Source organism: Schistocerca gregaria, chromosome 5 (assembly GCF_023897955.1).
Source record: "Schistocerca gregaria isolate iqSchGreg1 chromosome 5, iqSchGreg1.2, whole genome shotgun sequence".
Classification (NCBI taxonomy): Eukaryota; Metazoa; Arthropoda; class Insecta; order Orthoptera; family Acrididae; genus Schistocerca; species Schistocerca gregaria.
The window spans coordinates 340958044-340980875 of NC_064924.1; the positions used below are offsets into that span (position 1 = coordinate 340958044).

Consider the following 22832-nt stretch of genomic DNA (forward strand, 5'->3'; position numbering starts at 1 on the left):
ATTGCCTGGAATGTAGCCATGTATGAAAGTGTAACACGGACGATAAATAGTTTAGACAAAATGTGGTACTACAGAAGCATGTTGAAGATTAGATGGGTTGGCCACGTAACTAATGAGGAGGTTCTAAATAGGGCTGAAGAGAAAAGAGACTTACCTGGACAAAAGAAGGGACCGTTTGATAGGAAACATTCTGAGATATCAAAATATCACCAATTTAGTATTGGAGGGAAGTGTACCGGGGTATTAATTGTAGAGGGAGACCAAGAGATGAATATAGTAAGCAGATTCAAAAGGATTTAGGCTACAGTAGTTATTCGGAGATGAAGAGGCGCGCAATATAGAGTAGCGCGGAGAGCTGCATTAAAGCATTTTCAGACTGAAGATCACAACTCGTCGTTGCTCCAATCTGGTGACTAGTTGTAGAATCAAATGAAGAATGGGCACTAGAGACCACCATAATCAGTTTCCGCCGTTTTATGCCGCTTTTCGTGTTGTTAAACATGAGTGTACGTTTTTAGCAGCATTTGTATTTGGAGTTCTTCACATTCAAGGACTGCGTAATAAATTAAAAGTATTTCGAATATACTGTTAATTCTACAGGTACAGAATATTATGGCAAGTAAACTGCTACATAGTTGTAGATCTGTTTATGTAACAGCTAAGCTATATTTCGTCGGTCGTGCACCATCTTGTATCTTGAAACAGAAGATCTTATACCATTGAACATAAAATATATACAAGCGAACTGACTTTCTTTAACGTCCAAACAATTTTACCTCTCCTCTTAAATGAAGAGCTGTGGTAGTTTCCTATAGTTTCCATGTAAAAACGCACTTATCTTGTAACTGATTTTTGACAATTGTCCTGCTTAATTTGATTTCACTTATTGATTCTTCGTGCGTAACAGGGTAGCAAAAACGAGTTAAAAACTTATATTAAACTTATCTTACATGACTAGTTATAGGATAAGGTCTCGTCTACTTTTACTACTATTACAATATATTTCTTTCCATTACAGAAATCTGCTATCGTAAAAACTTTTCTTGCCCAAAATTGGTGATGCAGAACTGTTAAAAACATCATTTTTTTAAAAGTGAAACCCCTCATCAGTCTACTCTCCTGGATGTTCTTCGGAAGGTATCGAAGGAGAACTGGAGTGTATTCCCGTCACGTGCTGTGCTGGGGCTATCACCATTCACAGCCATCATAGTCAGTGAGGTTACCGGTGTTTCCTGATATCGATCCATCACAATTACTGAAGCAGATCTAACTCATCCACTTTTGTCAAACATTCCATTTTTTCGTAAAATATTTTCCTGTAAAATTAATCATATAGGTTTTCTTCAGTTGAACTATATTTCTGAGTTACTATTAGGTACTTTCACCTTTCCCACGAATATAAATAATATGGCACGCATGGGTTGTTGTTAGAAATTTAATTCATGATATATTCTGCAAACAGGAGAGCAGAAGAATGTAGAATAAGTTCTCTCGGCACCACCAAGGAAAGGAAATAAATTTTCCTGCGATAGCATACTCTGTGTTTCGAACCAACTGATTTCCATTTCCTTGCGTAAGTCATTGCCGTACAACAAAAGAGAAAGTAAGGTTAAAATTGAACAGCTTTTTCATTCAATCTAAACATGCAAACAAATTCACCGACTAAAACTTTGAAATTAAACGAATCTGCTTACAGTTTTACCATGGAAAACTTCGGCGAAAGAATTAATCCGCTTCGTCTTTATTTATGCAAGTGCCTTTTTGTCAGGGCTTACAATTACTTGGAAACTTGGGCCGCCCGACTCGTGAGTTAAACTTTTGGGCCCATAACGCGCTTTAGTCTTATCACACATTGCAGCAGACGCAAAACGGTGTGCAGCTGTTTCCGTATAGACCGCTTCTGAAATGTAAAGACGGCGAGAGAAGCTGGGGAAAGTTTGGAGCTTCGGAGATAAATTTACACATCGCGTGTATTTCTTGGGGGCGGGGGTCCATCGTATTACATTGTTAGTGGATTTCGAAGCATTGTATATTCATTTATGCAGAACTGAAAAGTGACGTTCGGTATTTCTTACTCTTGAAACGAGGGAAGAACTGGTACCGCAAAATCAATTGACAATTTCCTAATGTTACCGTGCAATCAGAAGTTGGACACACGAAACAAAAAAACTACTGCCGAATACTGGGGGAATTACAGCTGCACGTCACGTCTCTCAATCTCGAAAAATATTATTTCCTTTTGCTACTCATAATAATTTCATTCTTTCCAGTCTCATTTTCCGTTTGCATCACTCACATACTGCACTTAGTTATTATTATTATTATTATATTTCTCTCACTTTTTCTTTATGCCAGAGACTGATTAATTTATCCCATTACGAGACAGGCAACTCCTACTCGAGACGGGAAACCTACTGACGCCATAAAATATATCTACATTCATATGCTTCCGTTATCTCCCACCTAGAGAGTTTTCTCAAAGTTCAGTAGAAGGTTTCATGTCTGATATACACAATACATAGGGCGACAAGGCAACAGGAATTTTTGATTCAGTAATAAATAACTTTGAATAGCCGCGATTTTGGCCAATATTGAAATTTATTCGCTTTCAAATCAAATAATTGGCGTAGGACATCTATAGACAATGAATATCAAACACTTCTAAGGAAAAAATGGTAGTGCAATGGGTTCAGTACTGTGGCTTGTTAGTTCATTCTGAAACTACATACATTTAATTCGTTTGTTAGCAGTCAACTCATGTTGGGGTCGTAAAGGTTTAACAATAACAGAAACAATTAAACATAACACGTTTCGTATCTCAGTATACTACGTTTCTAAAGAAAAGTACAAAATAGTTTCCTTATTTCAGCTATAAATAGCCATCTTTGGTGCCAAAATACAAGAAAATTAGAGAATCAGAAATGATTTAATAAAACAGTAAGTAAAACACCACGTCGTCCATTAGAAATCATTGATTTTTGAATGAACTATAATCCAACAACTTCCCAGTAGAAGATGTCACCATACGACTTCATTGGTGTACAGCAGTCTGTGTCACGTAGCGTAAGTAACGAACTCTATATTCCAAAAACTTACTTACCCAGTCCCTTTCCGATACAGTAGCTTAAAAACCACTTTTATTAAATAAAGCATCTGTATTCCAAAAACTTACTAACCCAGATCCTTTCCGATGTTGTTCTTTTGTGGTCTTCATTCCAGAGACTGGTTTGATGCAGCTATCCATGCTACTTTATCCTGTGAAAGCTTCTTCAACTCTCAGTACCTACTGTACCGATGCAGTAGATTAAAAACGGTTTTATGAAATAAAATCAACAAGTGTATTCGGATATCCCCTTCAAAATGCGCCAAGAAAGGCAGTTTTACAATGTGTTTATTCATACTTAGATAGGATGGGATACACCACATCTTACGCAAATAAACCAATATCTTACATAATTTTTTGGAAACAGCGGACTTCAGTAGAAGCTACATCATATATTACGTAAGAAATTCGCGTCAGTAGAGTACGTTAGCATGCTTTTATTAATTGTGCCTGGTTCAAGTAGCCTAGTCATGTTGATGTTTAGTATTTTACTATGATGTTACAAGTTTTTTAAAAAATAGTAAAACTTTTATATTTGCTGTAACTAATTTTTAGTGCATCACTAAACCACTATGATACTAGCGAATGTGCAAGATTTTGAAGAATTACAATTGATCTGTAACTATATTTTATCAAGATTATCTTCAAAACTTTTTTATTTTTATTTCGAATGATATGTAACAATAATTTTGTAAGTGGCAGCTCTATGAACCAATTAATGATGTTTTGCGAAAGATTTGGTGGGCCGCTTCCTCACTAACATATGAATAAACATATTTGAAACCGAAATTTCTTTGTGTCCTTTAAAACATATAAGCAAATACACTTGTTGATTTCGAACACATCCTGACACACCAAGGAATCGTCAGTTTGGTAATGCAAGGAGGTGAGGACGGAAAAAGTTGTAGAGGGAGATCAAGACCTTAGTACAGTTAGCAGGTTCAAGTGGATGTCGGCTGCAGCTGAGGTGAAGAAGGCATAAAATGCTGTGGGCTCTGAGACATGCAACGTGGTGTAGTAGTTAGCGTCCTTGGCTGGCCTGTCGGTTGAAGTCCGACCACCAGCAATTATTATTTCCCGTTTGACGGTTCTGGAAGGATCTTGTCATACCTTAAGTTCCTAATGTCTGTTTATCTGGAGTATTTGACGGTTCTATAAATGTACAAGCGTCCTGAAGCATTCGATGTTTCTTTAAATAACTACACTTCCGTCCAGGAGAGTTGTATTCTTTCTGTACTTTGATGACAGTAATAAACGCCCTCTCAGCTTTAAGAGCTGGATTTTATTGGTGGCTCTGATTTCGGATTCGGAATTGATTCTGATTATGAATATATATGGTGTAACGGGTACAAGTGCAGATATTTTTATTTATGTTACCTTAATATGTACCCACATGACTGTGGTGGCAGTTTTTCCCTGTGTCGAACAGTCTTCCCACGGACACGTCACAGATCGATGTCTGCTGAATGGCCTACGTGGGCCACTTAATACCTGAACTGCTGCCTGGGGGGAAATAAACAAAAATGGTTTGTTCTTACAGATGTATGTGGAGGTACTAATTAACCTAAAAACTTAAGATTTGTGATAGTTATAATTATTATCTTGCATTTGCCTAGTGCTGGCAACGGCATTGCCGCAGTGGATACACCGGTTCCCGTCAGATCACCGAAGTTTAAGCGCTGTAGGGCGTGGCCGGAACTTGGTTGGGTGACCATCCGGGCCGCCATGCGCTGTTGCCATTTTCCGGGGTGCAATCAGCCTCGTGATGCCAATTGAGGAGCTACTCGACAGAATAGTACCGGCTCCGGTCAAAGAAAACCATCATAACGACCGGGAGAGCGGTGTGCTCACCACACGCCCCTCCAATCCGCATTCTCAACTGAGGATGACACCGCGGTCGCATGGTCCCGATGGCCTACTTGTGGCCTGAAGACGTAGTGCTCTATGTATAGTGAGTGTTAGGCACGTAAGTGTAAATATGGTGAATATTGGTACCTTAACATATACCCACTTCAGTGTGATAGTTGCTTTCCCGATGCATCTAATAGTTTTCCCGCCATCTCGTGACATAATTTACTGCCTGATGTTTTATACATGGTCATAAGTGCACCACTGAGTGGACTACACCTGTCAGCATAGACTAACCGTTTTATATCCACGCGTCCACACTTCAACACTTGATATGAAGTCCAGAGGAAAATAAACGTTAATGGCTGCTCTTTCCACGTGTACTTCGAGGCATTAACGAATCTAAGAAACGTACTACTCCTAATAGTTATAGTTATTAGACGCTGAGAGCCAGCCGCTTTGGCCGAGCGGTTCTAGGCTCTTCAGTCTGGAACCGCGTGACCTGCTTCGGGCTTGGATGTGTGTGATGTCAAATGGTTCAAATGGCTCTGAGCACTATGGGACTCAACTGCTGTGGTCATTAGTCCCCTAGAACTTAGAACTACTTAAACCTAACTAACCTAAGGACATCACACACATCCATGCCCGAGGCAGGATTCGAACCTGCGACCGTAGCAGTGGCACGGTTCCGGACTGCGCGCCTAGAACCGCGAGACCACCGCGGCCGGCTGTGTGATGTCCTTAGGTTGGTTAGGTTTAAGTAGTTCTAAGTTCTAGGGGACTGATGACTTCAGATGTTAAATCCCATTGTGCTGAGAGCCATCTGAACCATTTGAATCAGTCGCTGAATGAAGTAAATAGTGATGTAATGTTGTTCAGTACATCTCCCTCAGTCACCAATAGGAATATCTACACTTGTGTCCGTAACCCCATCTGTATACGTATAAAATTCCCATGCTAATGATTAACATTAGTTTATCGATTCCCTGTTTCGTTCGTTAACCACCTCTGCAGTGCAGTAAGTTGAGTTCCCACATAGTTAAGATCCTGTATGTTTATAGCACACGCCACTTTTTCCATTGCCACTAGCCTATCTCTGAAGAAGAAAAACTGTGTTCAGCTGAGGGCCGAATACGCCGTCTATTACAGCTGCCTCTTCGATGTATTTTCAAGCACTTGGGCAATTTAATTAGAGTCGATTCCTTTCGTTTTTCCGCGGCCGCCCGCCGCCGTGCCCCTCGGCCTCGTAATTGAGTTGCGTATGTAGTTTGCCGGCAGCCACCGCCGGCGGCCAGAAGAACACAATTTGGACGTGGCGCTGGCGGAGCTTCGGCTGAAAACGGGTGTTGCCCTGCACCTGGTGCTCTGGGCCTGGGCGACGCGAAACCGCCCACCACTCTGGCGTCAAGCGCCTTCTCCTCCAAAAGACATAGACCTACCACCACATACCGACGCACAGTCTCCTTCCTGAAGGTGTAACACTGTGTGCTGTAAACTAAAAATTTATTTTTATATCATTTGTCTCCTGTTAGAAGTCACGAAGCATCTGATACGGCGATTAACAGAGCCTCGCGTGCATAACTTTTTGTTATTTGGCAAAGAATTTATAACAGAGGAGACCTCCACTAGTAATGGGGAACTCCATGTGGAGGAAAAAAAACACTCGGTCTTCAGGCCACAAGTGGCCCATGGGGAACATCCGACCGCCTTGTCATCATTAGTTGAGGATGTGGGTAGGAGGGGCGTGTGTTCAGCACACCGCTCTCCCACTCGTTATGATGGTTTTCTTTGACCGATGCCGCTACTGTTCGGTCTAGTAGCTCCTCAATTGGCATCACGAGACTGAGCGTACCCCGAAAAATGGCAACAGCACATGGCGGTGGATGGTCACCCATCCATGTGCCGGACACGTCCGACATCGCTTAACTTAGGTGATCTCTCGGAAACTGGTATGTGGAGGAAAGCAAGTGCGATAAATTACACGCACATGACAAACTAAATTTCACAACCTTATGTATACTGGGAACATTTAGAGACTACACGTTTCCTTAGAGTACACTCGATGCGAATTTTGTTTCTGTGGATCTTTTGTCGTCCACTTCAACGTACTAGGTTCAGGTAAGCAAATATTCGTCCATACGAACATTTGCGTACATGTCGAACGCCTCTTCTAAATTATGTGTTCACTTGCGAGATGACATGTACGAGTAAGCACCCAGAGATGACTAAGACAAGGCAATAGGGAAGATGAAAGCGACCATTTTAACGTACGTGATTGGAATTAATGTCTAATCTCAGTTGGAGTTCCCTCGTCAACAGCTCACGTTCGACGTCATGCACGATGTAGGTCCCTAAATTAATTCGGTTTCTGTAGGTGTGCAGGATTTCGTGGCCACTGTCACTGAAGGTAAAATCTTCTGGTTGTTATGGCGCATCATATTTTTTACGTATGATCGAAGATTCGACTCCTTTAGTGGCACCTTCTTCAGGATTTTGTGGTGCACACGATTAACTGAACGCTCAATGGACACCACAAGATCCTGAAGTAGATCCCAACAGAGCTGTCGAAACGTAGATCATACAGAAGAAGCAGTCAATGCAACAAGAAATTTTACCCCCAGTAAGTTCTATGTACGCCTTTCGAGACTGGATTAAAAAAGGGGTAGAAAAAGAAGTAGAGCTCATCAAAGCTTCGCAGAAATACTCAAGACACTGAGACATGTTAAAGTGAGACGTGGTCCATGGTGGGAATTGTTTACACAATATTTCTAGAACCCACTTACCGCAATGAGTCAGTAACACAATGCTTTCTCAAACACGACATTGCTGAACACATCAGTCCGAACACTTGTATCATACAACTCTACAAGCTGTACATTTTGTGCCTGTTTCCTCATATCTGTCTAGCTACAGGAAACTACATCCATTCGAATTTCTTTACATGAATCGTGCCTTGGTCTCCTTCCACAGTTTTTAACCCCCAGTCTTCTTTCCTTGCCATATTAACAATTTCTTGATGCCTCAGAATGTGCTCTTTCAATCGATCACTTCTTTTGCCCCAATTCAATTCATTAAGGATACATAAATTTCGAATTGCATCTAAAAGAACGTCAACGCACAGTAGATACAACGGAACACACACTGTGGGTACTATGTCCTACCAGTAACATTCTAGAGGAATTTGAAATTTACGTGCACATATGAAACCAACCATAAGACACAGAATGGACAGATCACTCTTAAACATCATTACTATTTTAAAAAATTTACTGAAAAGCTCATAAGGGAATATTAAGTTCAAATCGCAGTGCACAACCAAAGATGGCGCACGCCAAAATAAAACCTTAACATTTTTGCTCATACACACAATTTGGAAACACACGCCGTAGCGTCAATACAATACTCGCGAGAATGTCATAATTTTCAAAGAAATTATTGAAAATACAAGTTATCAAAGCCATACACGTCAAATAAAACCCCCCTACCCAACAAACACCTATAAATTAATACCACCTACGGTCACTAGGGACGTAGAGTACTGCTACATACAGCAAACACAGATGAACGTGCAACAAAAAAATGTGTGTAACATACGCATAACAGTGGCTATACTTTATAAACAAACGACACCGTAGCTCCAAACTGTCAAATTAGTGTCATAACAAATTAATTAATGCTTTATTCGACAAAAATAGAACGACAGTCAAAATACAGTTGCCAACGATTTTATATAGGGCCTATATCCAATCAGTGTAGACATTTTACAGGCAAGTAACAATCTATACTCAGCGTTTTACTATAACAAACATTTGTCTAATGAATGTAATGTCACCTACATTATACCACAGGTCACTCGTTAACGACAGTTTAGCCGGGACAGATCTGTAGTGAAAGAAAGAAAAAAATTAATATTACACAGCAGTGCGTCTGGACACTCCTTATAAACGTCAGAGAAGTTAAATTTATATTCGATTTTGACGAATAACACATTTTCAAAAAATGATTTGTCGCTACTGCCGGTCTACATTTTTTTATTCCCTCTACATCACTAATCTTCAGTAATTTTGCTGTTCAGGTACCAAAACTCATCCCCTACTTTTAGTGTCACGTTTCCTAATCTAATATACTCAACATTGCCTGACTAGTACGTTGAGTTAACCTGGTTTAATTTTGTTGATGTTCATCTTTTTTCAAAATACTGCCGATTCCGTTTAGCTGTTCTCCCAAACCCTTCACCGTATTTAACAGATCATCACCAAAATTCTAGGTTTTTATTTCTTCTCCCTGAACTTTAATTTCCTTTCTAAATTTCTTTGTGGTTTACCTCACAATTTGCTCAGCGTGCAGATTGAGTAACAGTGTATGTAGGCTACAACCGTTTCTCGATCCACAGTCGACAACGGTTTCTTTTCATGTCCTTTGACTCTTATAATTGCATTCTGGTAGACAAATTTTCACTTTTGTATTTTATTCTTGCTACCTTCAGAATTTTTAACCACGACTTATTATGGTTGTGTAGTATTCACATCTGTCACCAACTGCCTATTTTGAAACTGTACGTCTTGCACATCATATGAAATATTTTTGTAATGGCTGGCACTCACAAGGATTTCAATAATTTTTTGAGGGAATGTCGTGTACTCCACGAGTCTTGTTTTCACTTTGGTGTTTCAGTGCTGTGTCAAATTCTTCCCGCATTACCATATCCCCCATCTTTCATTCATCTGCTGCCTTATCTTCAAGGTTCTTTCCCTTATATAGACGCCTCTTTAATCTTCCTTTTGACTGTGTCTATGTTTCTCTTAGTCGTATTTACTGGATTCACATTCTGGAGGACGACGGTTCAATCCCGAGTCCGGCCATTCTGATTACGCTTGCTGTGATTTCCCTAATCCCCATCAGGCAAATGCCGAGAAGCTTCCTTTGAAATGGCACCACAGATTTCCTTCCCCACCCTTACGTAATCCGAGCCTGTGCTATGTCTTTAACGACCTCGTTGTCGACGGGACGTTGAACACTAAACTCCCTCCCCCTCCTCTTCCTAGTCGTGCTTCGTTCTACACACTTCGTTTGTCCTCTAGCCGTACCTGCTTAATCATTTTGCAACAGTACAAAAGCGATTGGCGACCATCCGGAAGACCACTGACGATCTTTCGTTCGTGTACCACGCTCGAATGGAATAGGAAGAGGTAAAATAAGGTTGACACATCGTGCATCCTCCTGCACCTACCATACCTTGATTAGAGAGAAAGAAACATAAATACGTATAAGTGAAGACCTAACAGAATGAACACTATGATTCAAGAACTGTAAGTAGTTGCACTGAAGACGAATAGAAAACAGTAAAGTTAATATTCAGACACCCAGCTAGTTAAAGCACACCAGAAAGCTATTAATTTGTCTTCAAATACATCTGACTTGGTCATAAAATACCATCGAATGAAAACAAATCACAAGGAATAATTCCCTCGAAGAACAGGCTTGAGTTTGACAGTACTTAGAAAACATCATTTTATCTTGAGCAACGAGAATGTATCAACGAATCTAAAAACTGAAGTTGGTAAAACCTGCATTCTCCCAGCAACAACTCATGGTACAGAACCGTTGTCTCTCACAAAAGCGACTGCTCAGTCACGCATATGTTTCTGCCGTTATCTTTTAATTACCTAGATCTCGTCGTCGTGCACACAATCAATCCTATAATTGTCATCATCAGTCTCAAAAGTGAGTTGTATTTTAAACTGTGTTCAAAAAGGAATGGAGAGTATGGTGATTGGTATCAGCCCCATTACAACACCAGAGCAGGACCAGCAGCTGAAGAACATGGGTAACAGTGTACCTCGAGAGAAACACCGGGCTGAAATGGCTCTGAGTTGGACACATCCATAGAACAGGCCCAACAAGTTTTGTCAGTAAGATGGCTGACTGCACATCTCGGGCACATTAAAGGTGCATTGGAAAACTCCAAACGAAATGGCTATATTACCCATAACAACATCAGGAGTGAGATCATCTGATGAAGAACGTTGGTAAGAGACTGCCTCGAGGGAGCCACCAGGTTTCATTGGCATTGAGTTTTCCACATTCATAGTCCAGACTCCAACAACTGGATCTTTAAGATGGCTGGTGATGCATAAAAATGCATTGGAACTCTCCAGACGAGATGGATCGATTTAGATGACGATTGTGTGAAGAGTACTGGTAGAAGGAATAGAATCGCATGAGATGGAACAATATGAGAGAGGTCTTCATTCAACAATGGATACAAAATACGGATTATTGCTGAACAGAAAGAATAAGAACAAGAAGAAGGAGAAAAGGCAGAAGAAGATCAAAAACTGGTACAGCTGCTAGTAACACTAACTAGTACAGCTAGCAGCACTACCACATCACTAACGTACTCATAATTTAAAAAAAAATAAACAGTTGCACATCTATCAGTCAAGCCTCATCGCACTAATAGTAATCCATCCGTAAATTAAGGTCTGTTAGCTACAATGCTCACTAACGAAATCATAGTTTCGTCGCACTATTAGTAATCCATATGTAAATTTTGAATTTTTATATTTTTCTGTGACCTTTGCTTCACTAGATGCTTCCAACTCAATAGCCATTGTGTATAAGATATTCGGTCGCTGAGAATTACATTATCTTCTGCAGAAGAACATGCGAGCAGATGTGGTAAATTAATTTCAAACAATCACGCAATGTTTTTCATGCTTATGGTGTACAACATGCAGAAGCTACACGTATGTTGTTGTTGTGGTCTTCAGTCCTGAGACTGGTTTGATGCAGCTCTCCATGCTACTCTATCCTGTGCAAGCTTCTTCATCTCCCAGTACGTACTGCAGCGTACATCCTTTTGAATCTGCTTAGTGTAGTCATCTCTTGGTCTCCCTCTACGATTTTTACCCTCCATGCTGCCCTCTAATACTAAATTGGTGATCCCTTGATGCCTCAGAACATGTCCAACCAACCGATCCCTTCTTCTAGTCAAGTTGTGCCACAAACATCTCTTCTCCCCAATCCTATTCAATACTTCCTCAATTGTTATGTGAACTACCCATCTAATCTTCAGCATTCTTCTGTAGCACCACATTTCAAAAGATTCTATTCTCTTCTTGTCCAAACTCTTTATCGTCCATGTTTCACTTCCATACATGGCTACACTCCATACAAATACTTTCAGAAACAACTTCCTGACACTTAAATCTATACTCGATGTTACCAAATTTTTCTTCTTCAGAAACGCTTTCCTTGCCATTGCCAGTCTACATTTCATATCTTCTCTTCTTCGACCATCATCAGTTATTGTGCTTCCCAAATAGCAAAACTCCTTTACTACTTTAAGTGTCTCATTTCCTAATCTAATTCCCTAAGCATCACCCGACTTAATTCAACTACATTCCATTATACTCGTTTTGCTTTTGTTGATGTTCATCTTATATCCTCCTGTCAAGACACTGTCCATTCCGTTCAACTGCTCTTCCAAGTCCTTTGCTGTCTCTGACAGAATTACGATGTCATCGGCGAACCTCAAAGTTTTTATTTCTTCTCCATGGATTTTAATACCTACTCCGAATTTTTCTTTTGTTTCCTTTACTGCTTGCTCAATATACAGATTGAATAACATCGGGGAGAGACTACAACCCTGTCTCACTCCCTTCCCAACCACTGCTTCCCTTTCATGCTCCTCGACTCTTATAACTGCCATCTGGTTTCTGTACAAATTGTAAATAGCCTTTCGCTACCTGTATTTTACCCCTGCCACCTTCAGAATTTGAAGGAGGGTATTCCAGTCAACATTGTCAGAAGCTTTTTCTAAGTCTACAAATGCTAGAAACGTAGGTTTGCCTTTCCTTAACCTTTCTTCTAAGATAAGTCGTAGGGTCAGTATTGCCTCACGTGTTCCAACACTTCTACGGAAGCCAAACTGATCTTCCCCGAGGTCAGCTTCTACTAGTTTTTCCATTCGTCTGTAAAGAACTCGCGTTAGTATTTTACAGCTGTGACTTATTAAACTGATAGTTTGGTAATTTTCACATCTGTCAACACCTGCTATCTTTGGGATTGGAATTATTATATTCTTCTTGAAGTCTGAGGGTATTTCGCCTGTCTCATACATCTTGCTCACCAGATGGTAGAGTTTTGTCAGGACTGGCTCTCCCAAGGCCGTCAGTAGTTCCAATGGAATGTTGTCTACTCCAGGGGCCTTGTTTCGACTCAGATCTTTCAGTGCTCTGTCAAACTCTTCACGCAGTATCGTATCTCCTATTTCATCTTCATCTACATCCTCTTCCATTTCCATAATATTGTCCTCAAGTACATCGCCCTTGTATAGACCCTCTATATACTCCTTCCACCTTTCTGCTTTCCCCCCTTTGCTTAGAACTGGGTTTCCATCTGAGCTCTTGTTCATACAAGAAGTTCTCTTATCTCCAAAGGTCGCTTTAATTTTCCTGTAGGCAGTATCTGTCTTACCCCTAGTGAGATAAGCCTCTACATCCTTACATTTGTCCTCTAGCCATCCCTGCTTAGCCATTTTGCACTTCCTGTCCATCTCATTTTTGAGACATCTGTATTCCTTTTTGCTTGCTTCATTTACTGCATTGTTATATTTTCTCCTTTCATCAATTAAGTTCAATACTTCTTCTGTTACCCAAGGATTTCTACTAGACTTCGTCTTTTTACTTACCTGCTGCCTTCACTACTTCATCCCTCAAAGGTACCCATTCTTCTTCTACCGTATTTCTTTCCCCCATTCCTGTCAACTGCTTCCTTGTGCTCTCCCTGAAACTCTGTGCAACCTCTGGATCTTTTAGTTTATCCAGGTCCCATCTCCTTAAATTCCCACCTTTTTGCAGTTTCTTTAGTTTTAATCTACAGGTCATAACCAATAGATTGTGGTCAGAGTCCACATCTGCCCCTGGAAATGTCTTACAATTTAAAACCTGGTTCCTAAATCTCTGTCTTACCATTGTATAATATATCTGAAACCTGTCAGTATCTCCAGGCTTCTTCCATGTATACAGCCTACTTTTATGGTTCTTGTACCAAGTTTTAGCTATGATTAAGTTGTGCTCTGTGCAAAATTCTACCAGACGGCTTCCTCCTTCATTTCTTTGCCCCAGTCCACATTCACCTACTAAGTTTCCTTCTCTCCCTTTCCTACTACCGAATTCCAGTCACCCATGACTATTAAATTTTCGTCACCCTTCACAATCTGAATAATTTCTTTTATTTCATCATATATTTCTTCAATTTCTTCGTCATCTGTAGAGCTAGTTGGCGTATAAACTTGTACTACTGTAGTAGGTGTGGGCTTCGTATCTAACTTGGCCACAATAATGCGTTCACTATGCTGTTTGTAGTAGCTTACCCGCATTCCTATTTTCCTATTCATTATTAAACCTTCTCCTGCATTACCCCTATTTGATTTTGTGTTTATAACCCTGTAGTCACCTGACCAGAAGTCTTGTTCTTCCTGCCACCGAACTTCACTAATTCCCACTATATCTAAATTTAACCTAACCATTTCCTTTTTTTAATTTTCTAATCTACCTGCCCGATTAAGGGATCTGACAATCCACGCTCCGATCCATAGAACGCCACTTTCCTTTCTCCTGATAATGACATCCCCTTGAGTAGTCCCCACCCGGAGATCCGAATGGGGGACTATTTTACCCGCGGACTATTTTACCCAAGAGGACGCCATCATCATTTAATCATACAGTAAAGCTGTAAGTAAGGCTGCTGCCCCTCTTCAGGAACCACACGTTTGTCTGGCCTCTCAAGAGATACCCGTCCGTTGTGGATGCACATACGGTACGGCTATCTGTATCGCTGAAGCACGCAAGCCTCCCCACCAACGGCAAGGTCCATGGTTCATGGGGTGAGGGCTACACATATAAGAAATGTGAAAACTTCGAACTTTCTAATGGGATCTTCTTCAGGAGTCTTGTGACATTTAAGGTAGAAACATTATTCGGTTTGTCTACGTACGATGTAAGAAACATGCATCTGACACAGTTCTACTACTAATAGCGTGCTTCGCAATTTGTTTAAGACCTGCTTAGCGCTAACATGGATACATTATATTTTTATCAATCAGTTTCATTTAGCTGCACTTGGACACGACCACTTATCACGTCATAGGCTGTCGCACTGTGGAAGCCTAAAGCTGGTTTTCATACTGGCTGCAGGACGTAGAAATTACGCTGTTCGCTATGCAAACGTTGCCTGTCCAGTCTGTCACTCTGGAGATGTAAGAAATGTTTATAGATTCGGATCCTGGCGTCTTGTCATTCTTACATGATCTGATAGTACAATTTTATTACGTCCGGTATATGAAATATTCTAGAGCACCAGTCTTTAAATGACGTCTCAGGGACACAGTACAAGCGTAAGTAAAATCATACCATTTGTGTGAATAGGTTGAAAAGACGTAAAATAAATTTCGGGTTTATCCCAAGCCAAGAGGACCGTAACTTTTAAAACTGTATTTGAATGGTTCAATTGGCTCTGAGTACTATGGGACTCAACATCTGAGGTCATAAGTCCCCTAGAACTTAGAACTACTTAAACCTAACTAACCTAAGGACATCACACACATCCATGCCCGAGGCAGGATTCGAACCTGCGACTGTAGCGGTCGCGCGGGTCCAGACTGAAGCGCCTAGAACCGCTCAGCCACACCGGCCGGCTTGTATGTGAATGACCTGCTAGCGAACAGAACGTTGAATTCCATTCTCAAAGAAATCTTCAAATGTAAAAGCTTATAAAGCCGCCGTTTAAACAATATTAGAATAGTGTTCTTCAATCTAGGATCCGCACTAAAAAGGATTGATAAGGGAAACAGAGACGATCCAAAGAAGAGCATCGCGTTTCGTTACAGGTTTATTTAGTAAGTGTGAAAGCGTCACGGATATGCTTAGCCAACTCCATTGGCAGACGCTGCATGAGAGACGGTCACCAACACGGTGTGGTTTACGATTAAAGTCCAGAGAGCGTATTATCCCAGAAGAGTGAGCAAATATATTGCTTATTCCACGTATACCTCACGAAAAAACCACGAAGATAAATGCACAGCGATTAGAAAATCACGAAATGGTTTAGCAACAACCATTATTCCAGCGAACCCGTCGCTAGTGGAACCATAAAAGGGGGAGGGGGGTAGTGGTATTCAAAGTACTTTGTGCCACACGCCGTAAAGTCGCTTGCAGGGTGTATATGCAGATGTGGAAGAACTGAAATTACATTCTACAGATGCGAGGTATATGGATAACTCGAGATTGCAGTCCAGCGCTGCTTGTTTCTTAGCAGGATGATGGTGCTAAGTGACGTCTGCACACTCATTTGGTTTGGCATTGGTTATTGTATGTACTGCGTCTCAACTAAAAAGACAGAAAGTGCTTCGCAATTTGCAGCCCTAAGTATTTACAACTGCATGCAAATGTGACCTGCTGAAAATAATGATATTCAGCAAATAGTATATTGCGTGCATGCATTTTTCCGTTGATAACAGCACATATTGCGTCTATTGAGAGTCACAGAACAATTTCCGAAAGATATCATTCTATTCTAGGTGAATAATTAACTAATAATGTTCTTTGAAACTATTGGTTTTAATAGTTCCTATTATCTTCAAGGAACATGTAATCCGACTAGTTCTTGTTATGTTTAAATCCTTATTGGTTAAATCAGTTGAAATGAGCAATTGCTTTAATTCTTAATAATTGTCGCAGCAATCGGCAAGTGGTGAGCGAAGTCTTTTTGAGGACCCTATTAAAGTGCACTGAGTGGGAAGTTGCCACGATAGAGTAATAAGCGGGTTGTAGTACTTCATTAGTGTGGCTTCTCACAAAGCGCAGCATTACGAATGTCTATTCTGTAACAATTATGTGGGACTTTTGTGTAATAAAAATTCCGCTGTGCATTCATTTTCTGTTTGTGATGAGGGCCTCGAAAACACGTCGTAATCGTATAGCAACCATTCACGGACGTTCGTAAAAGATCAAAGGATTTCCTTGAAAGAACGTTAACTAGCAACTCTTTTGAATTCTCCATAAACACGTGAAAAAAAGGTGTGCGGTTGCATTGAAAACGGCATGCAACTTTTAGCTGTAGCTTGTTCACTTTTTTCCCTCCCACTAAGATTAAATACTCGGTGGAATTTGTCAGAGCGAACGTACTGTAGCCCGAGATCTCTCACTTGTCATCTTGCTTTCGCAACAGCTGAGGCTTTTGACGAAGTGACGTAATTCTCGAAAAAGGTTGCGCAATCGTACCGTAAGCTTTCTCGTGACTAAAAAATGCTTCGCTGATTCTTCACAAAGTAACAACAAAAGTCATACAAGCTACAATATTAATTTTTACTTCAATAACGCATCATGAAACGTAATTATTACTTCTCCATTATTGGAATTACGTAGATGAAGAAAATTAGTGCTAGTCATCAGGCACCATAGAACAATTACATCTTCCAGTTGCTTAGAAAATAAACAGTAATTTTGGAAAATAATTTGCATTTCTGACATAACGTAATGAGCATCTAGCGGAAAGCAGTTGTGAGAAGCTCGTTGTAAATAGTAACCATTTTCGGCACTTTCATTCTAAATAAATGTGTTTCTAAATGAACTGGTTTATTGGAGTGAACATTATGTTCCCCACGACGGTGACGAACTTGCTAACAAATCGCTTACCTTCCTTATAAGGAATTTAAGACTTGCAGGGAAATATACAGTTTTAAATACACGCTAAGACAGAAGAGCGACGCACGGCGAAGGAATTATCCGAATGAGGCGGGAATCGGTAGATCTGATGTATATGTACAGCAAAATGTTATTACAGTTTCAGAAAAAATGCTTGATTTATTCAAGAGAAAGAGCTTCAAAAATTGAGCGAGTCAATAACGGATTGGTCCACCTCTCCACCTGTACTCCTTATGCAAGCAGTTATTCGGCTTCACATTTATTGACACAATTGTTGAATGTGCCGGCCGTTGGGGCAGTGCGGTTCTAGGCGCTTCAGTCTGGAACCGCGTGACCACTTCGGTCGCAGGTTCGAATCCTGCCTCGGGCATGGACGTGTGTGATGTCCTTAGGTTAATTAGGTATAAGTAGTTATAAGTTCGAGGGGACTGATGACCACAGATGTTAAGTCTCATAGTGCTCAGAACCAATTGTTGAATGTCTGTCAAACGGATATCATGCCAGATTCTGTCCAACTGGCGAGTTAGATCGTCAGTATCCCGAGCTGGTTGGAGGGCTGTGCCCAAAATACTCCGAAAGCTGTCAGATGTGAAGAGTCTCAGACCGTATGGTGGACGAGAATTAGGTTGGTATCTCAGCGCTGACCGAGGCGTCTCCAGGCGCATCTCCGGCCTGGAATATCATTAACAGTAGTAGAATTGTCTTCAGTAATGAGACGCTCTTACAACTGAGCCCCGATAACAAGCTAAGATGTCAGGAGACGCCCCGGAAATTGGCGCGATACTAAAGTGACTTTCGCCCGTGATACGGCCCATCGAGCTGGTGTGATGGCCTGGGGTGCAATTTCATGTAATAGTAGGGCTCCTTTGGTTATCATCCGCGGCAACATTGCAGCACAGCGGTACGTCGACGATGTTCTACGCATCGTTTTGTTACCCTTCAGACAAGTCACCTTGAGCTTAAATTTCACCAAGATAGTGTCCACCCGCACATGGCGAAAGTTTCTACTCCTTGTCTTCGTACTTATCAAGCCCTGCCTTGACCAGGAAGGACGCCAGAACTCTCCCCAATAGCGAACATTTCGAATATTACAGGCAGGGTTCCCCTACCAAGTAGGTTTTTTGACATCTAACGCACAAATTGGATAGAATTTGGTGCGATGTCCTTCAAGAGGATATCCAAAAACTTTATCAAACAATGTCAAGCCCAATACTTGCTTGCATGAGGGCCAGACGTGGATCAACGTATTATTGAATGCTCAGTCAGTGAAGCACTCTCTCCCTGGGATTAATCATCCAATTTTTCTGAAACTGTAATCATTTGTTATCCTGTACATGTACATCACATTCACCGACTTCCTTCCCACTCTTATAATTCCTCCGTGTTGCGCTCTTCCCCTTTCTTTGTTTTCCGTATAGTGTATATTCTAGAAATATTTAAGGACACTGGGTGCACTACAGCTCTTTTAATAACTCATTTTATATGCATTTTGATAACAATCATAAAGCTGTTGATGAACGGAGTGACATATTCTGCCCTATCAGTATGCCTTAGAGCATTGTTTTCATAAATTTATTCTTCAGTTTATTAAATGTTTCACTAACTTTGAAGTTGATCGTCATATGTTCAGTAGATTAGAAAGACAGTGAAAACACCATTTGGTTCCATATTTCATTGAAAATGTATGCAGGGGGATCAGTGGCGATGCAGGATCTCCACATTCAAGGCGAACATTTCTGATGAAGTGCGACAGCCGCTCGTTGTTTGTGGTGCCAAACCGCCGGAGGCAGGGACAGCTCGCACAGAGCGAGGCCTTTGACCTAGTCCCAGGCGGCTCTGACGACAACGATGTCCAGCGCGGAAAGCGTGAGCGGAGCGAGGCGAGGGGGTGGCGGTGGCGGCGGCGACAGCGATATTGATTGGCCGAGCTTGTCGACGTCGCCGCCAGGCGGCAGCACGGCGCTGCGACGCCCGCCGTCCCAGGGATCGCCTGCTCTTGCTCTCCGTTTCACCGCCCTGTCCACTGCTTCTCAGGAAATGCGATGGCCATATGTTTGACTCATCAAATATCACAAGCCTTAGGTTATAGAATATCGCCAGCTGGTATTTTATGTGAGCTTTACAAGGCGTCTGACTATGTAGATCATGTTATGTTCTTAGAAAAGTTTGTTTTATGGAAGCGATGGCCTTACAAACAACTGGTCTGAATTACAATTAACAAACACCATGCCAAAAGTTTAGCTGAATAATTGAAACACAGTTGAAGGGAAGAAAAATTTACTGACTGGGGAGAAATCGCAAAGGTAGGCTCTCAGGGTTCAATTTTGGATACACTCCTATTCATTATATATGTAAATGATTTTCCACTGACTATTCATCTATCAGAATTTGTAATTACTGCAGAAGATACGAGTGTTACAATAAATCCCATTAGAGAGAGAGAAAAAAAATAGAGAGAGAGAGAGAGAGAGAGAGAGAGAGAGAGAGAAACACAAGAGAGAGCCAATGATGTTTCTTTTTTTTCTTTTTTTTTTAAGGAAATGTTAAATGGTTCCCTGAAAATGGCCTCCCTGCTGCTATCTATAGCCGGATTTTCTGCCTTTTCCTGGAGAAGGTAAGAACGGGTGAGATTTTTGTCTCGTCGACATCGAAACAAACTGAGACGCAGCCGCTACTCGGTTCGAAAAGATTGTTGGGAAAGGTTACTCATCTTCCTGGTCGTGTAACCAGTCCAGCATTTTTCTCAACTAATTTAGGGAATATGAAGTCTGATAACGAATGGTGATATTTACGCCTCACTCAACAATTGCTTTTAATCCCTTGCGGGAGTTGCATGCTCGGTGGTGTACTCTGGGGATTTGGTGGTCTAGGAACAGACGCAAAGTACTTGAATCGTTTACAAGGACAGTAAAACTGGGACGGTGAGCTGTGGAGAAAGAGTGAGGCTAGATATGAGTATATGGTGCAATGTACATCAGAAATTGTTGTTATAAATATGATGGTCGTATGGTTCAAATGGCTCTAAGCACTATGGAACTTAACATCTGAGATCATCAGTACCCTAGACTTAGAACTACTTAAACCTAACTAACCTAAGGCAGGATTCGAACCTGCGACCGTAGCAGCAACGCGGTTCCGGACTGAAATGCCTAGAACCGCTCGTCCACAACGGCCGGCTGATGGTCGTATGGCTATTCGTTATTTCGAAAGGTCGCACAGAGATACCTAGACGTATCGCAGGACCTTACTTGTTACCATAACAACAAGGAGCAAGTGGTGATGTGTTGGCATATAGAAATGTATCCCAGTAATACGGTGAGGACAATATTGGCAGACAATAGTTAATGTCGTGTCGACTGTAGCTACTCTTGTGTCGTTACGTGGTGAACACGAATGTGATTTCTGAAAGCAGCAATGTCATTTAGAGGTGTGAATACTTTTAATGAAAGGCCGGCCATTTCTCAGTGCGCAACTGAATTGCCCTGTGCGTAGACAAGAGCATACATAGAAGCTGATCTACTGGAGTCGTGAGGGCGGTGATCACCTCACATTTATTTTTTGGGAGAGGAAAGAATGGAGGAAACGAAGCACAGTTCCTTACAAAGTAAATTACAGAACTTTCGAAACACACTGAAGGATTTCACGACCATTTCCTTTAGTTCTGATGAATCTCCAACATTGTAAGTATGCGGCACGTTAAACGTTTTTGTTCCTGACGTTTCCTCCACAGCAAGTTTGAAATCTTCAGAGGCGTTCCTGGTTCCGCTAAGTCTTCCTGGCTGTGGCGTTGAACGCCGGAGAGTGACAAAAGTACCATGATAAGGGAGCGTGTTGGGAGTGAACATGGGATCAGCAGAGATAATCATTGGTAGGTGGCTATACGATAGTTAAGTTTTATCGTTAATGGAGATTATCCGTGCCGATCATGTGTAAGCTTACTTTGTGCCCCCTTTTGGCGGTATTCACGTCGCTGCCAGCCGCCCGACCTGTCAGCTGCCAAGACTCAGCCGAATAGGATCACCTCTGTAGATACCCAAAGCAGATGTGGACGAAGCGTCAGAAGAAAAAATCATGTTACACGATCACGTAACACTAAATATTCAACGGATACTATTGAAGTACTGGATTTAGCAGTCACCAGACACATTAATGCCCGCATTTACAATTTTTACCTGACTCCAAAGTGTTGTTAATTGAATAAGTATAGTTTATGCGAGAGTTTTACGAAGTATTTTGCTGCCTGGATAGTAGTTTAGAAACTTGTCGTCAAATGGTACATGATGCGCGTGCTAAAAGTTAATACCCACGATATTTTAAAGCGATACTGAACTGATGCGTCAGACTGTGTGACAGAGGATAATGAGGGTTCGGTTTGCAAAGATCGTATACTTTTGCCGCGAAGTGAGGCGGGCAGCTGCCCATAGCAAATGTGACCCTGTCCTAAGAAATCGAACCTTCTAAGACATCTGCGAAGCAATAGGTTAATGACACTGTTCTGTCCACCCTCAGGCTGTGCGCGATCTGCATTCACACATAGCTCTCTATACAGCTGAAATTGGAAACAGAAAAAAATATATGTGAGTGCAATTCGGGTATGAGCCGTAGAATTTTCGTGAAAACGTCGTGTTAAACAAGTGCTTCGTATTAATATGTAACTTAATCGGTAATATCTTTAATATAATGATTATATAGAAGTATAGTGGTGCACACTACATAAATCTCACATTAAGACTGTTGCTGACCGTTGTATGCGCCTTTCTTTCGACGCTGCCATAGGTCTCGCATTCGCTCGGCACTGAACTCTTTTTTTTCTGTATAGCTCTTCTATGACTTAGGTTGCCTATAAGTCCGAGATTATTTACGAATCATATGAGATGATATCTTTCATTATTTTGTAATTTTCAGTTTAATGTCAACTTTCTTTTATATTTCGGCAAAAAAATTATTATATCACTTTGGGTTCTTGTAGGCAAGCAGTTTACAATGACAGCCGAATCAATGTCCTAGCTAAACGCTTTCCCATGCTACACGAATTTTTAACTTTACACAAAGCTAAGCAAGAGCATACGTGGTACGATGTCGCCACAGCAAACCAAATAGTGCGCGACTAACACATACAGACATGATTTATCGGCTGGCCGCAGTGCCCGAGCGGTTCTAGGCGCTTCAGT

The 22832-nt window shown here is 41.2% G+C and overlaps 1 protein-coding gene and 1 pseudogene across 3 annotated transcripts in view; both read left to right on the forward strand.

Moving 5' to 3' along the window:
- Positions 1-22832, forward strand: part of LOC126272257 (hemicentin-2-like) — a 1823560-nt gene that overhangs the window by 1209020 nt on the left and 591708 nt on the right. The window lies entirely within an intron of this gene.
- LOC126274517 (5S ribosomal RNA) lies at positions 4724-4842 on the forward strand (annotated as a pseudogene).